Source organism: Miniopterus schreibersii (assembly GCF_964146895.1).
Source record: "Miniopterus schreibersii genome assembly, chromosome: 1".
In the NCBI taxonomy this organism is placed as follows: Eukaryota; Metazoa; Chordata; class Mammalia; order Chiroptera; family Miniopteridae; genus Miniopterus; species Miniopterus schreibersii.
This window is the reverse complement of record NC_138101.1, coordinates 51,432,235-51,449,478: the sequence shown is the minus strand read 5'-3', so window position 1 is coordinate 51,449,478 and position 17,244 is coordinate 51,432,235. Positions and strand designations below refer to the sequence as shown.

The window sequence follows — 17,244 nt, the reverse complement described above, 5'->3', positions numbered from 1 at the left end:
GGAAGAATATCGGTTAGATATTGCTACATAACAAACCACTCCAAAGTTTAAGGGCTTAAAACAAAGCTATTTAGTTAGCACATGATCCCCGTGGTTCAGCACTTCAGGGGAAGTGTAGCGGGACAATTCTAATATTGGGTAGGTTCATTCATATATCTACAGCCAACTGCTGGGTCAGCTGGAAACTGGCCTTTGCAGGTACATCTATCCTGAAGCAGGCTAGCTTCCCACAGCAGAGAAGAGGGTCCCAATAGAGAGGAAGTGTGCAAAGCACTGGCACACCATCCCTGCATCCTATCAGCCAAGGCAAGTCACAAGGCAATCAAGATTCCAGGACGGGGGAAATAGACTTCACCTCTTGATCACAGGAGTAAAAAAGTCACATTGAAAAGGGCCTAGGTACAGGGAGGAGGGAAGGATTGTTGTCATTTTCACAATCTTGTACAGAAAGTCACTGAAGGATCTGTAGCACAGGTATGATGTAATCAAATAAGTGTTCTAGAATGATCACTTGGAAATATGTTGAGAGCCATTGCTTTAACACTCCTCAACTTATACTACAGAGAACGTAGAAGTTATATAGTCTTCACTTTGCATGGCTCTGATATGCATGAAATTCAGTTACTACAGGCTTAGTTAAATAGCACTATCCCCCAACAACATAGTTCCAATCCCTGTGTATCACGGTATGGTAACTGAATGATTATATAAAGTATCAACTTTACTGCTTGCTCTTTAGTCCATAAATCACTATGTAAATAACAGATACACATGCTGATCAGAGATCAATCACATCACTCCTTTCAAAGTCTGGTCTCTGCACATCTATAATTCAGTTCACACACAGCAAAGCATGGAGATGTGGTGCTTTCCTGTCTCCCAGTGACAAACCCATGTGACATTTTACAAAAATGTTTCACTAAAAGAGGGAACTGGCCAAGAAACATGAAAGTACAGCAAAGAAACAAAAAGTGGTAATGCTATTTGTGAAATTCAAATGGGACTGTTGACTATGCAGCCAGAGGAACTTAGTGAAGGCAAACTTATCATGAGGAAATTTATCCTTATAAATGAGGAAAGCAGCTGTAAAAGGATAAAGATGTTCCATGGGAAATGACAACAGCAAAAAAACTTTACATTAAAGCATCTCTAAAAAATAAACCAACAACTCTCCGAGATATTTTACTACATTTAAAGCACAAAGAATAAAATGCTGGAAGCTGATCCAAACTTAGAAAGGACTGTGAGAATTAGCCAGGGCACAGAAACTATGCTCTCTCTATACATCATAAGTATACAATGAGAAGGCAAGCACTATTTAAACCACATGTAATGCGGGCGGGCATCTGGGGAGGCCAAAGGAGGCCTCAACCTGATAGCAGGGTCCAGGTCCTTGTCACCACACAAGAAAGAATTCGCAGACAAGACAGAACGATTCAGCAAAGCACAGTAAATTTATTAAAGTGAAAGTATTCACTCAAGAAGTGAGAGCAGGAAAAGTCAGAGGACAAGACGTCCCAGGGGGTCTGGGTAGAGGTTTTTATTAAATGCAGGCAAAGAGGGGAGATAGGGTGGTCCTCAGCTTCCGATGCTGGCGGGGTGACTGCTGATGCAGCTGACCTTGTCCCTCTCCAGATAGCAATTTCTTTGTCCTCCTGGAACTGTCATGGTGACTCAGGAGGCAGAGTGGTTCCGAAACCGCAATGCAAATTTATTATAATGATATTATAATGCCCCTGTTGGTCACTTTTAGGTCAATAGGGCTGCCAAATCTAGTTGAGACCAGAGACCAGTTTTCATTTGTCTTAACTGTAGGACACTGAGAGGGGAAAGCGGGGGAACAGGTGGCCAGTCTGCAGCGTCCCAGCCAGGCTGGCGAGGGGAGGGAGGGAGCTTGACGCCTTTCCCCCCTATTCTAACTGGCTCTTAGCAGTAAGTTTTTTAACAAACAAACATTTTAATTTTCAATGTGTCTAGTGTTTTAAATCACAGTGTACTAAATAAATATTGGTTTTACTATTTTTTCATTTCCTTATACATTCATAACCAACAGTAAAACAGTCCTTAATATTTCACCAAAGGGCACTGAATAATTGTAATTCTCCCCATTGGTTAAGATTTCCTCGCATGGTTTCAGCTTGCAGAGTCGTTTTCATGGCCCCATAGTACTGGACAGAGGACTGTTAGTACAAGAAACTTCCTTCTCAGGGAGATTGTTTTATATAGTTACTGAGTTTGGAATTGTTTTGGGTGTAGTGACTCTGTAATTAGTAAACGAACAAAAATAGATGTCAGAAAAACAAATTGGATTTAATAAGTAAAAATATTTTTTAATTAGAACTAAGCCATGCGTTTAAAATCCATGCTTTGGGATCTAGTAAACTGCTCCCAGAAGGAAAACCGGAGATATGTTTTTCCCTAAATATTACTTCAGAGCCAAAAATAATGATGCTAATGAGCAAGAAGCACATCTTTATCAAGAATGAAAGTTTTCTGCTTCAAAATAAAAATTGGCTACAGCCTTATCTAAAATGAAAAGCTTCCAAGTTTTAAAAGCATGCTAGTGTTTTGGGGAGGCAGGGGCTCACTACCCATCTTGGAGCATGCTCTGTTCATATTGGTCCCTTTGTTCATCTGAGCTAGAGGGAAAAATAAAAACACTGCCAAGGTCAGTTCTTTCATAACTTTCCCATGGCCTTACGGCCCAATCCAAAAATGCTGGTGGAAGCCTTAAGGCTGGACACCAAATTTTGTGTCCAACAAATCAAATTCACACACCAAAAAAAGTTTTAATAAGATTTATGACTAAATCATCGCTCTCCTTCCCACACAATTATATGGATCAAAATAATGCCCCTTTTGAGGAAAAGAAGACTGGAAGACATAGTGACAATGCAAAAGTGAGTCTTGCATAAATTACAAGTATTTCTTCTGAGAGTCTCTTCATACTAAGTTACCCTGACAATCTAAATATAGATTTGTTTTAAGGTAATAAGAAAACTGTCATATTTATTTATTGAACAAATACTTACATGGCTTTCACCATATGCCAGGCACTGTTCTAAGCATTTTATGAATATTCCATCAAGGAATCATCTCAACAACCCTTTCAGGTATTTTCATTTACCTCGTTTTAGAAGAAACTGAGGCACAGAGAGGTTAAGTAACTTGCCAATTATCACATTAGTGAGTAGCAAAGCTAGAATTTGAACCCAGGCAGGCTGGTGACAGCCTCTACTCTTATCACTATGCTATGACATGTTGTTGATTTTTTTCCACCCAGCAGTTTAGTTTGGTGTGCTTTTGTTTTTATTTCCAGATCCCTCCCACTGATTTCTTTTTGTTCTGCTGAAACTTGGAAAGCCTTATCCTCTTTATCATTTATAAGAACTTGGATCCAATTCCTAATCTATGATTTTCAACTCAATTTAATGGTCTATGTACTTTCGGTGAGAGTACATTGTATATAAAGCAGAGATGTGCCTTTGTTTCTTGAAGAGATAGAGGCCTATTTTTACAAGTGACACCTTTGAAGAAATAATTATGTTGCACACTTCTGGTGTCACTATGTACCAGACAACGTACGTGCTAAGCACGTCTATGTGCAGTTTCTCCTATGCTCCACACAACTATAAGATGTAAGTACCATTATAATTCCCATTTTATAGATTAGAAAATTTAGGTTAAAAGAGGTTCGGTAACTTGTTCAAAGTGCAATACCCAGTAGGTTGTGGAGCTTGGACTCAAAGCCAAGTTTATCTGACTCCAAGGAGCATTGTTTTGTTTCTAATTCTGTGCCATTCATTCTACATCACTTTCTGGGATGAGTTATTTCCTTACAAGGATATTCAAAGGAAGAGTTTGGGAACAGCAGAAGCCATGTGTTGCTTTAGAGAAAAAGTTCTTCCTCTATAAGGAAATAAGTCACATGGATACTCAATGACTAACCTTCTACAATCAACAATTCATTGATGAATGCCCAGCCAGAATAAATACTACATAGTAACATTTAAAGGGAAGTTTTAACATCAAACTATAATGCAAACATCCCTTCTCAGGTATAAATTGTGATTAATATGTCTTACCTACGCTAGACCATGTCTCAGAAAAAACATATTCAGACACTTTACAAACACCTTACACAAGTCTTCCTCAGAACACTGTTGACTTTTCCAAAATCATTACACTTTTCAGAACCTAGATGGCCTTCAAAAGGTTCCAGCAGTCCCAGTCATAGTTTTCAATACCATACATTTCTCATTTTCTGTGTCCTTCTACCATTTTTCATTATCAGTGACCGAAGATTACACTTCAAAAAATATGTCATGTAGAGAGTGTTACTTACCTCAACTCTTAGCTTGTCGGGGACAGTAACCGGGACCCGGTGACTACTATTGTCTGCACCTGCTGCCCCAGAGCCATGGTGAGTGCATCTCAATCCACGTTGGCCAGGCTGGTGTCCAGATTGGCAACGCCTGCTGGGAGCTCTACTGCCTGGAACATGGCATCCAGCCAGATGCCAAGTGACAAGACCATTTGGGAAGGAGATGACGCCTTTTACACCATCTTCAGTGGACAGGCACTGGCAAGCATGTGCCCAGGGCAGTGTTTGTAGAACTGGAACCCACAGTTATTGATGAAGTTGGCAGCTCTTCCTACCCCCAGCTCTTCCACCCTGAGTGGCTCATCACAGGCAAGGAAGATGCTGCCAATAACTATGCCCGTGGACACTATACCATTGGCAAGGAGATCATTACCCTCATCCTGGACCAAATTCAGAAACCTGCTGGCCAGTGCACAGCTCTTCAGGGCTTCTTGGTTTGCCACAGCTTTGGTGGGGGAACAGGTTCTGGGTTCACCTCCCTGTTGATGGAGTGTCTCTGTCGATTATGGCAAGAAGTCCAACCTGGAGTTCTCCACTTACCCAGCTTCCCAGGTTTCCACAGCTGTAGTTGAGCCTTACAGCTCCATCCTCACCACCCACACACTCTGGAGCACTCTGACGGTGCCTTCATGGTTGACAACGAGGCCGTCTACAACAGCTGTCGTAGAAAACTTGATACTGAGCGCCCAACGTACACTCCCCTTAACCGCCTTATTAGCCAGATTGTGTCCCATATCGCAGCTTCCCTCAGGTCAGATGGAGCCCTGAATGTTGACCTGAAGGAATTCCAGACCAACCTGGTGCCCTATCCCCGCATGCACTTCCCTCTGGCCGCATATGCCCCTGCTATCTCTGCAGAGAAAGCCCACCATGAACACCTTTCTGTAGAAAAGATCACCCATGCATGCTTTGAGCCAACAGACCAGATGGTGAAATGTGACCCTCGCCACAGTAAATACATAGCTTGCTGCCCGATGTACAGTGGTGACGTGGTCCTCAAAGATGTCAATCCTGCCATTGCCACCATCCAGACCAAGCGCACCATCCAGTTTGTGGACTAGTGCCCCCCTGGCTTCAAAGTTGGCATTAATTACCAGCCTCCCACTGCGGTACCTGGTGGAGACCAGGCCAAAATACAGCGAGCTGTGTGCATGCTGAGCAATACCACAGCTATTGCTGAGGCCTGGGCTCACCTGAACTACAGTTTAACCTGGTGTATGCCAGGTGTGCCTTTGTCCGTGGGTGAGGGCATGGAGGAAGGAGGGTTTTCTGAAGCCCATGAGAACATGGCTGCCCTTGAGAAGGATTATGAGGAGGTTGGTGTGGATTCTGTTGAAGGAGAGGGTGAGGAAGGAGGAGAGGAATGCTAATTACCACTCCTTTCAGCCCTGCAACATGTCATACTTAGAACTTCAGGCTCAACAGCTGATAGGCGTTAAAGCTTTCTGGTTTGATTGTCTTCGCTTTTACCTGTGATCATGTCTGTCTTTTTCATGTATTCCTGTACGATTTTTCCCTCATGTTTAAAAGTAAGGGCACTGAGAAAGAAAAACAGAAACAGAAACAAAAAATATGCCATGTACCCTTTTAAGCATAATTTCCTTTGAAAAGTAAATAAAAATAGAGCCCAGCCAGTGTGGCTCAGTGGTTGAGCATCAATCAATGAACCAGGGGGTCACTGTTCGATTCCCAGTCAGAGCACATGCCTGGGTTTTGGGCTCGATCCCCCATAGGGGGCATGCTGGAGGCAGCAGACCAGTGATTCTCATCATTGATGTTTCTCTCTCTCCCTCTCCCTTCTTCCCTCTGAAATCAATAAAAATATATTTTAAAAAATTTTAAAAAGAAAAAGAGAAAGCAAAACAAAACAGTGAATAATAAAATGGTTAGACAATCATATACTTTACAGTGTGTTTCCAGGGCCCTCTCTGGCTAGACTGCTCTGCTCTGCTCTGCCCATTCTTTTCCACTCTAGTCCAGGGAGATGTCCTTGGTGTTTTAGTTCTAGCAGGGGAAATGCAGCCTTCGTCCTTGATGGAAAGGAAAAGTAAGTTCTCTGAGCCAGTGGGAAGCTGGCTTACACAGAAGTCCCCACCCCTGGTTCCTGATGAATCTGTTCTCATGCAAATGAGGACTTCAAATCTTCAGAGTTTGATTGGTCCAAAAGTTACTGTCTTGATGGGGCAGGGTGGAGCCACCGATTGGTTGGTGAAGATGCTGATGGGGGATGAGGCTGCACAGCTCCAAGTGGATGGGGAAGGCTCAGTCCTATTGGTTGACACAGGATTCCAGAAACTCTTTATAAGGGCTGGGTCAGCTGGCAGGACGCTGTAGGCGGGTAATTCAGTATAGGCTTGTTCCTAAAGTGCAGTTTGGGTGAGAGGCTTCTGTATAGAAGTGGGTGCTAGCTAGGCTCTGGTGTTTTTTTGTTGTGTTTTTGTTTTTGTTTTTGAACCCAGTAAGCCACCAAGTGTTCTTCTTTGTATCTTCTTCTCAGGGTCCACATGATTTTTTTTTTTTTAATGTCTATATTGATTCAGAGAGAGGAAGGGAAAGCGAGAAAGAATGAGAGAGTCAATGATCAACTGCCTCCTTCAGGCTCCCTGCTGGGGATTAAGCCACAACCTGGGCATGTGCCCTGACCAAGAATCAAACCTCGATCTCCTGGATCATATAGGCCAGTGCTCAACCACTGAGCCATGCCGGCCGGGCCATATGATCTTTTTACATGTACTTTCCCTGTTCCATTGGGACTTTATCAAAATATATTTAAGAAGATACAAAAGAAATCTGCCCTAAAATGAGATGTTTTATTATTCTGCCAAATTAACCATAAAGCATCTATTCACTGATTCACTCCTTAATTCTCAAATTTTCCTCAACAAGAACTCCTTTGTATTTCTCCCCTACCTCCACCAAGTTCCCATTTAAATTTTTAAAAAATATTTAACAAAATGTATTTAAGTAATAAACAATTTCCTCCATTTAATAGGTGCTGGACAGAAGGGTATGAGAGCTCACCATGTGGTTTTCCCCTCAAAGCCATGGGTCAAGCCTGCCCTGAAGGGGGAGTAAGAAAGCAGATTTATATAGAATTTTAGAATGAAGCATTAAACTGGACTGGACTTGATTTTTTAAAATATGTTGTTATTGATTTTAGAGAGAGTGAGGAAGGGGGAGGGAGCGAAATATTGATGTGAGGGAGCATCGTCAATCAGCTGCCTCCTGCATGCCCCACTGGGGATCAAGCCCAAAATCAGGGCACATGCCCTGTCCACGAATCAAACTGGTGACCTCTTGGTGCACAAGATGATGCCCAGCCAACTAAGCCACACCAGCCAGCGCTGGACTGGACTGAATTTTAACTACGATAAGTATAGTGCGAATTAGATGAGGTAACACATGGAACATCTTTGCCCTCAAACAGTGATGAGAAGACAAGTAATTAGCTCAAGGGCAACAGGAAAATCTCCCTCAACATTCAATTATGCAAATCCACAAACACATCCCTTCCTGGTGCATTTCATCCAGTCTGCTCTCCACTGGCCCAGGATGTCTAAATCAGGTGGTTTTTATTTGTGTAATCTAACCCTGAATGAAAGGTTGAATTTTTCTACACATCACTAAAAAGCACATACAACATGGCATCGTCTCTCTCAGAGCTCGCTCCTAGAGTTAAATGCCAACGTGCATAAAATAAGAGTAGCTGCCCACACTCAAACCAAAGAGAAAATGCCCTTTGCCCTCCTCACCGCGGCCTCCAGCGTCTTCATCAGCACTCCCCAAAGCTCTAGCGTTACAGGGAGTTATAGCTCATGCTAGATTGAAGTGTTTAATGAGTGGAAGAATTAAACAAAAACAAAAACAAAAGAGCCATCACAAAGTGCAAATTAAGGGATCAGCAAAACCCCTGTTGGTTTAAAAATCCCATTTGACCTTGCCAATACACTAATTAATATAATAAAACACACAAAGATCTTGCTTAACATTAAGCGAGCAGGCTGCCCACGCTTGCTGCCCACTCTCTGAGCAAGCATCTGCTTAGAATGTAGCCAATTGTCTCTCTGGGAGCTTAAAGGGAGGGAGGGGAAATTGCTTTGGCAGAGAGTCTCACAGTTAACTATGCCCCTTTTGAAAATAGAATTCTTATCCTGTTTTTAATGCCAAGCACATACGATGTCAAGTACATTGGTCTTAATACAAAACATGTCAGAACTGCAGCAAGTGGATGAAAGTGAGTGCTGCCATTTACATCAACAAAAATAAGAGAAAAATATATATACAATTAATCTGTGTTAACCAGTGTTTGAAAATTTTCTTCTTTTTAACTTACACTCCTCTCTTGTGCCTAGAACAGAGCTTGGCCCATATTGGGCACTCGATATATATATGTTTAATAACTCTAGCTAATAAAAATACACCTGTTGATGTTCCACAGACCTTGTTAATATTAATGATTCACTATCAGTTCTTGATGCCCAAACTCAGAGGCCAAGCATCTTGTTTTGCTTTGTTCAGTCAGTAATCGTTTATTATGTCCATCATTGTTCTAGATACAATAGACAATATTTTAAAAATAATTTCAGCTTCCTTAAGCAGCTTATGAACATAAGCTCCTGTCTGCAAGAAAAAAATGCTCAGATTGGAAATGTTAAATAACAGTACAGAGAAATAAGAACTGAGTCATATAGGAATAAGCTGCTGTACTTCTATGCCTGTTTCTTGATAAATAGTAAAAGATGCCACTGATTAAGAATTTTCTATGTGCTAGACACTGTGGTAGGTGGTTTATTTATTTTTAAATTTTTATTATTTTTAATCCTCACAAGAGGATATTTTTGTCCTTGCTTTTCAGAAGAAGTGGAAGGGACAGAGAGAGAGAAACATCAATGTGAAAGAGACACACCAATTGGTTGCCTCCCGCATGCACCCCAAACAGGGCTGAGCCTGCAACCAAGGTATGTGCCCTTGGTCAGAATCGAACCCAGGACCCTTCAGTCCTAGGGCCAAGCCTCTAACTACAGAGCCAAACTGGCTAGGTCTGTAGTAGGTGGTTTCGGTACATGATTTCATTTAGTTCTCACAACTTTGCTTCAAATTAGGTTTTACAATCCTTAGTTTTCTTGAAAAGAAAACAGATACCCAGAGAGGTTATTAGACATGATGCTATTACTAAAAGATGAAGTTTAGGACTCCAGATGTCTCACTTCAAAGATTACACTCTTTCCAAGATGTCATGCTGTCTCCTTTTTAAAACATTTATAAAGTATGCTTGTGTCTCTTCTTGGAGCTACAGAGATATTTAGGAGATGTAACTTGGATACTGAATTCTGGAATTGCTAGGACATCTTGAGAATTTCATGAGAGGAAAAATGGTCCAAGAATTTGAAATCTGAATTATTCAGGACAATTTGTGCTTTCTGTTCATCGTCCATGTGTAAAAAATGAAAGATTACTTAATGGATAGGCAGGAAGTTTTCATGAAAGGGATGAGATTTGAGCTATGCCTAAAGGACTCTAAAGTAAGGTTCAACCCTTGCACATAGTGAGCTAATGTTCGAGAAAGTTGTAAACCAATGGATGTTTATACAGGATAAAGACATTTAGAATGTAATTAATTTTTGTTCACACAACTCAAACATGGGTTCTACGCTTCGGTAAGTAGTTGGGTTTGGCCTCAGGCAGGGTTCTTAATGACAGCTGACTCCTACTGAACACACTCTTCGTTTTTTTTACAAAGTCAAAAGTAGGGTTCTAATAACTCAATGGGCCAAAGATACTCTCTTCAGAATTCTGTTTGAGGCTGTTCATAAGATTAAAAACAGAATTTATAATTCTGTTACATGTAATTTTAAATACTAAAGGTAAAACATAATCATAAAAAATTCTAACAATAAAACAATTTATAAAGCATAAAGTAAAAGCCACTCCTCCCCTTAATCTTACTTCCCTGGAATCCTTACATTCGTCCATTATTCAACAGATTTTTACTGAGTACTTACCATGTGCCAAGCAATGTCTTACCTAGACTCTTGGGTAATCCATGAACAAAATAGACTAATATCCTTATTCTTACTGATTTTACATTCTAAAGAGAGAAAGTCAACAAATAACACATTTAAAGTATGTGGTATGTTAGAAGATGCTCAGTGCTATGGAAAAATCAAAACAGGGCAAGTGAAAAAGGAAGGGTTAGGAGTGTAAGCTGGGGGTGTGTGTGTGAAATTTTAAACAGGGAGTCCAGAGCAGGCCTCACTGAGAGGTGTCATTGTCTATGCAGATCCAAATACATACTCATCCATTATTATTTTTACAAACATAAGATCATATTCTGGCATTGCTTTTTTCAGTTCAAGAATAGATTGTGGGCATAATCCTGTGTCATTACATATGGATCTGCTTCATTTTTATAGTCATTGCATGGTATTTTACTATATTTGTGTATATATATATTTTTCTACACCTTCATGAACTAGGCATTATTATTTTATTTAAATCCTTGCCAACATGGTTTTTTTAAACAAAAAACTCTGCAAAATATTTGTAGTTCTCTGATTATTATCTTATGTTTATTGTTCACTGATTTATAATTACAAATATAAAGTGTCAAAATATATTTTATTTGTAATCTACTTGGATATTTATCAATACTTGATTCTACAATTGTCTCCTATAGAATGCTCTGACTATTAATCTATCTATCAGCTTATAAACAACAGAAATTTATTTCTCATGGTTTGGGAGACTGGAAAATCCAAGATCAAGGTGCCAGCAGGTTCAGTGCCTGGTGAGGGTCTGCTACCTGGTTCTTAGAGGGCCATCTTCTCATTATGTCCTCATATTGTAGAAGGCATAAGGGAGCTCTGTGGGGTCTCTCTTTTTAAAAAATCTTTATTGTTGAGAGTATTACAGATGTCCCCTTTTCCCCCCATCGACCCCCTCTGCCTGGTTCCCATCCCACCCCAGTCCTTCACCACCCTATGGTCTGTATCCATGGGCAATGCATATATACATATAAGTGCTTTGGTTAATTTCTTCCCCCCCACCCTCCACCCCACCTTTCCTCTGAGATTCCTCAGTCTGTTCCATGTTTCCATGCCACTGGTTCTATTTTGTTCATCGACTTATTTTGTTCATTAGATTCCACATATAAGTGAGATCATGTGACACTTATTTTTCACTGCGTGGCTTCTTTCGCTTAGCATAATAATCTCCAGGCCCCTCCATGCTGTCTCAAAGGATAACAGATCCTTTCTTTTCACAGCTGCATAGTATTCCATGGTGTAAATGTGCCACAGCTTTTTTATCCACTCATCTACTGATGGGCACTTGGGCTGTATCCAGATCTTAGATATTGTAAATAACACTGCTATGAACATAGGGGTGCATATATTCTTTCTGGTCAGTGTTTTGGGCTTCTTAGAATATATTCCTAGAAGCGGGAAAATTTTGGAGAACCACAATGGAGGAAGTGAGAATAATTTAAGAAGACATGCAAGTGATCAAGAGGAAGTTTGTAGCAATACCAATCAAAAGGGTTTTATATGCTTTAGGATAAATAAAAAGAAAAATGATAGTATTCTGAGTTTGGAGATAACTAATAAAAATGGCAAGTGAGTAGAAAAGGCAAGGACCCTTGGGAAAGTAGAGAGGATTACATAATAAACTACCAAGTTCTCATGGTCCTTCTTCAATAATTATCTCCTCATAACTGATCTTGTTTAATCTACACCTCCACACTCCTCCCCCACTCATTAGACTATTTTGAAGCAATCTCAGAAATCATATTATTTTACCTGGATTTTAGTACATATCTCTAAAAGATCAGGGTCTTTTAAAAAACCATAATCACAAAACCATTATTACACCTGAAAAATTATCAATAATTCCTAATACAAATATTCACTCCCTGTTCAAGTGACTCCAGTTGCCTCATAATTTTTATAGTTGTCTTGTTCAATTCAGAATCCAACCAGAATTCACACATTGCAGGTAGTATATAGGTGTCTTAATAGTTCTCCCTGCAACTCTTTGTTTCTTTGACATTTTTTGCTGAAGAAACTAGAAGTAGGAATGGAGATCAGATATGTAAGAACTTTGGTTTTAAGTGCAATCAAAAGCCATTAGGAAAGTAAAATATTGTGATCTCAGTTTTTAAATTCTCATTCTTGCTACGGTGTGGACAATGAATTATTGTGGGCAAGAGTGGAAACAGGCAGACTCTTTGCCATCTCCAGTTCTTAGGCACTCCCCTTAGTCTTGTGTCCCTAACTTACCACTTCACATGAAGATTGTTCTGTTTTTCAGGATAATCGATGACTACATTGGGTGTAGACATATTCTACCAAAAAGCTCTCTTTGGGACAAGAGACAGCTTTCTTTTCATGGTTTTTTATAATGAACGTGAGCGCACATACAACAGATCAATCTGGGCATGGCAGAGAATAAGCCCTCATTTGCTCTGAAGTGCTCCCCTCTGTGCAGAGACAAAGTGGACCTTGGCCCGACTCGCCAGTGCGAACTGAGTCCCACTGTTAGCAGCTTGAGGCACAGCCATCACTGAGTCTGCTTGAGTTGGCAGCATTAAAAGAAACTCGGCCCTTGTTAATTATGAGAGCCTGTTTTTTCCAACTTCCACTTCAAAATAAATTGAATATTCTTATTCTATTAAGTGCTGCAAATGAACTCAAAGCTTTAATAAAACACACCTTTCAAAGAGAATTAATATGGACGCTTTGGGCTTGTGTGCTGCCAATAACATCTGAAATATAAGTGCCAGGAAAGTGGCTTTTCTAACTCGGGAAAATAAAAAAATGTTTTATTCTTCTGTTTAAAAAGATTAAATTATTCAATATCCTCTAGAAGGCACAAGACTTTCTGTCACTGTAAGTTATTTTTTATAAAATTATTTCCTGTTTATCAGTTCCTTCAGAACCTTGCTGCACAGTCATAATGACAAGGCAAATAATGTACTGGTTGAGTAGACGTCCATGGCAGACTGCTTGGGTTTGGATCTCAGCTCCATCCCTTTCTTCATTGTGCAACCTTAGACAACTTACTTAACCTCTCTGAGTTCAGGTTTCTGCCTCTAAAAAGTGGATATAGTAATAGGCCTAGTCATAGGCTTGTAATGAAGACTAAAGAAGTTAGCATCTGTAATAGATTTTAAACACTAACAATAGGTAGTGCTATAAAACGTTAGGTATTAGCTCCTACCACAACTTAAAAATGTCCAGGCTAGGATTCTATTTTTTCTTTCTTTTTTTTAGTTTGTTTAAGTGCACAATTCAGTGGTTTTGGGCATATTCACAAAGTTGTGCAAGCATGCCCTGGATGGGTAGCTCAGTTGGTTAGAGCGTCGTCCCAACATGCCACGGTTGCGGGCTCCTCATCCCCAGTCAGGGCACATGCAAGAAGCAACCAATGAGGCATCACTAAGTGGAACAGCAAATCAGTGTTTTGCTCTCTCTCTTTCTCCTCCTCCTCCTTCTTCTCTCTTTCTCTCTCTCAAATCAATCAATCAATAAAAAATAAAATAAAAAAGAGTTGTGCAACCATCACCAGAACCCAATGCCAGAGCATTTTCATCATTGCACAACGATCATCCAGAAAATTATGTCTCCATCGTCTTCCAGAAACATTATCATAGGGTTTGCCATGTTTCATTGTTATTGTTCGTGTCATTATGGTGCCTTTCCAGCACGCTGTTAAACTGAGATCTGGGAGGGCGAGGAGCGTGCTTCACCCATCACTGCAGCACCGGGCCTGACTCAATGCCTGGGCGCAACACTGTGTTCATCCGGGAACACGGTTACCAGCAAGTTCTGGGAGGTTAGCCACGAGCTTTTGTGGCACTTCGGAAGTCTGCTTCACATCTGTTGCCCTCTCGGTTACCCTCCCATTATCAAGTTGTTTGGGACTGTTATCGTCATCTTTACTTTAAAATTAGAAAGACACAGTATAGAGAAGTTAAATGACTCTCCAAAAGTTTCATAGGGAATGAAAGTCTAGGCTGTAAATAAAGTTTAAAACCCTGATGTTCAGTCATCAGCTCCCAAAAGTGATGCTGTGCTCTTTCCTGAGGCTGCTCCTGTAAGGTGTCAATTAATGAAGCAAGCTCATGCTTTCTCCTACTCTAAGGCAAATAGCCCTTAAGTAAAAGGAAAACTGACCAATTCTACATACAAGCCCAGAAGAAAGCCTACTGTTGTTTCAAACTTTCCCTTTAACCTAGAGGCAAAGCTAACAGAGAGAACAGTTCGTTTCCTTGTGTTTCCATTCCCTCCATCTGGAGAAAGAGCTCTTCCGTGACCTCTGCTCCTTGGACAACATATTCCAACAGAGGGAGCTTCCACTGTTTTATAACTACCCACACATCACTATCACGCCTTCACTTCCTCCCTCTCCACTTAACCCAAAGACAAGTTTGGGCCTAATTCTGGTGCCAAGTCATTGGACGGGCCTGGCTTTCCCCTAAGGTTACAGTAGGAGCTGGTAGGGTTTAAAAACCTGACGAGAGAGACTCAGTATTTTATCACACGCCTCCACATTCCATTAAGGAGGTCATACTTAAACATACCATATGAAGAAGAGAGCATACTTTTCAATGCTCGATTTGCTATATAGCTAGAGATCGTGACAGATGATTAAATGACAGCAACCATGCTTCCCCTCCGCACTCCCAAAAAAGATGTAGCATATCCAATTCATCTCAAAGGATACTTAAAAATAACTCTACATCTATCATACGGACCCAGAACTCACCTTACTCTAAATCTAGTGATTCATCTAAGAATTGAATGCTGATTGTGGCAAATTTTTGGCTTGCTTGTGCTTTTGGTAGCTTATGCAACATCTAAAGTAAAACAATGACAAAGAATGCACTGTGGAGTGCTTCTAAGATACATTTAGCTTGGAATAAGCATTTTTTTAAAAACATTTATTTAAAATAATAAATCCAAAACTGAAAAAAGCCCTGGCTGAGTAGCTCAGTTCGTTAGAGCATTGTCCTGATATGCCAAGGTTTCAAGTTTGATCCCCTGACGGCACATACAAGAATCAACCAATGAATGCATAAATAAGTGGAACAACAAATCGATGTTTCTTTTTCTCTCTCTCCCTTCCTCTCTTTCTCTAAAATCAATAAATAAAAATTTTAAAAAAGAACTGAAAAAAGAGTAGAAAATATTAAATATCTTCTACAGGTTGCTAGGATTTAGGCATAAATAGTAAAATGATAAAATTTTCATTTATAAAAATCAATTCAGGCAGACTAAGAATTTGAATATAAAAGGTAAAACTCAAAAGTTTTAGAAGAAAATATCTTTATGTCTCAGGAACAGGAAAGTGTTTCTTAAAGATGATGTAAAAAGTTTAGCCCATTAGGTAAACACTGATAATTGTATTACATTCTAATTAAGAACTTCTGATTATCAAAAGATAACATTAAAAAGAAGACAAGCCACAAAATGGAAGAATAAACTTAATACTTATATAAAGAACAGAGATATTACTATTTAGAATATAAAAAAAATCACTCCTAAAAAAACTAATCAGTAAGAGACAAAAAACCAATACAAAAGTGGGGGAAAAATTAAACAGGAATTTTGCAGAAAAGTAAATCTGAATTAGTAATAAACATATGAAACATTAAAACCTCATTCATAACCAGATAACTGCAAATTAAAACCAGGAGCCTATTTTATATACACCAGATTGACACAAATTTTAAAGTCTGACAAAACTAAATGCTGGCCAGATGTGGTAAAAGTGGAATCCTCAAAAACTTTTCTTAAAAGTATAAATTGATATAGCCATCTTGGAAGACAATTTGACATTATTTAGTGACATCAAAGCATAAATACTGTGAAATCAGCAATTCCACTTCTAAAGAAACTCTTGCATTTGCTATGTTAACTTGTACATGCCACAAGTGTTCATAGCAGCGTTGTCTGTAACAGTAAAAAACTGGAAACAATTTACCCATCAACAGGATAGAAAGTAAATTACGGTATATGCAGCAAAAAAAGAATAAACCATAGCCAAATACACCAAGACAAATCTTACAAATATAATGTTGAGCAAAAAAAGCAAGGTGCAGAAAAATACATATAATATGAGACTGTTTAAAGTTCAAAACCATGCAAGCCCTGCCCAGGCAGCTCAGTTGGTTGGAATATGATCCTGATATGCTGAGGTTGTGGGTTTGAGCCCTCATCAGGACACACACAGGAATTAACCGAGTGCATAAATAAGGGGAACAACAAATAGATGTTTCTCTCTCTCTAAAAATCAATCAATCAATAAAAAATGTTTTCTAAAAGAACATACAAAATAAATGCAGATAGGGTAAAACTACAAGAAATATATGGGAATGATACACATTACATTTGGGATAGTGTTTGCCTTTGTGGGAGACAGAGGGAGGAACATGTTTTTAAAGGAGCCCATAGAGGTTTAGTACAGAGTTTTATTTAATTATCTTTTCTATCTTACGTATACACATGTGCCATTAGGTACCAGATAAATTTAGTTATTTTAAAATATTAAAATTTTTATGTTTAAAGCTCTATTAGCTCTGAATTGAGAGACGGCATTCCAACGGAATGTGATAGGTTTAAATTAGAGTCATGGTTGTATAGATAAAGGGTTAGGAGAAAATCTGTGAGATGTTGTGACCAAAGAAACTGCGAAATCGTATTTGATTGGATTTGGGTACAAAAAATTAAAAGAAGTCACACAATTTCAAATTTTGGAGGCCAAGAGAATTTGGGTGGCACTGAGGAAGCTGGCAATAGTTAACAGACTGGAAGTCGGCACTCAACATGCTGAAATTCAGCACTGACGGCTAAGCCAATGGA

At 39.6% G+C, this 17,244-nt stretch overlaps 1 pseudogene across 1 annotated transcript; it reads left to right on the top strand.

Annotated features, from left to right (window-relative positions):
- The first annotated feature begins 2,837 nt into the window (after positions 1-2,837).
- On the top strand, positions 2,838-5,754 carry LOC308564456 (tubulin alpha chain pseudogene; annotated as a pseudogene). The gene is made up of 2 exons: positions 2,838-2,900; positions 4,417-5,754. The product of its transcript is annotated as a tubulin alpha chain pseudogene (transcript).
- The last annotated feature ends 11,490 nt before the right edge of the window (positions 5,755-17,244 follow it).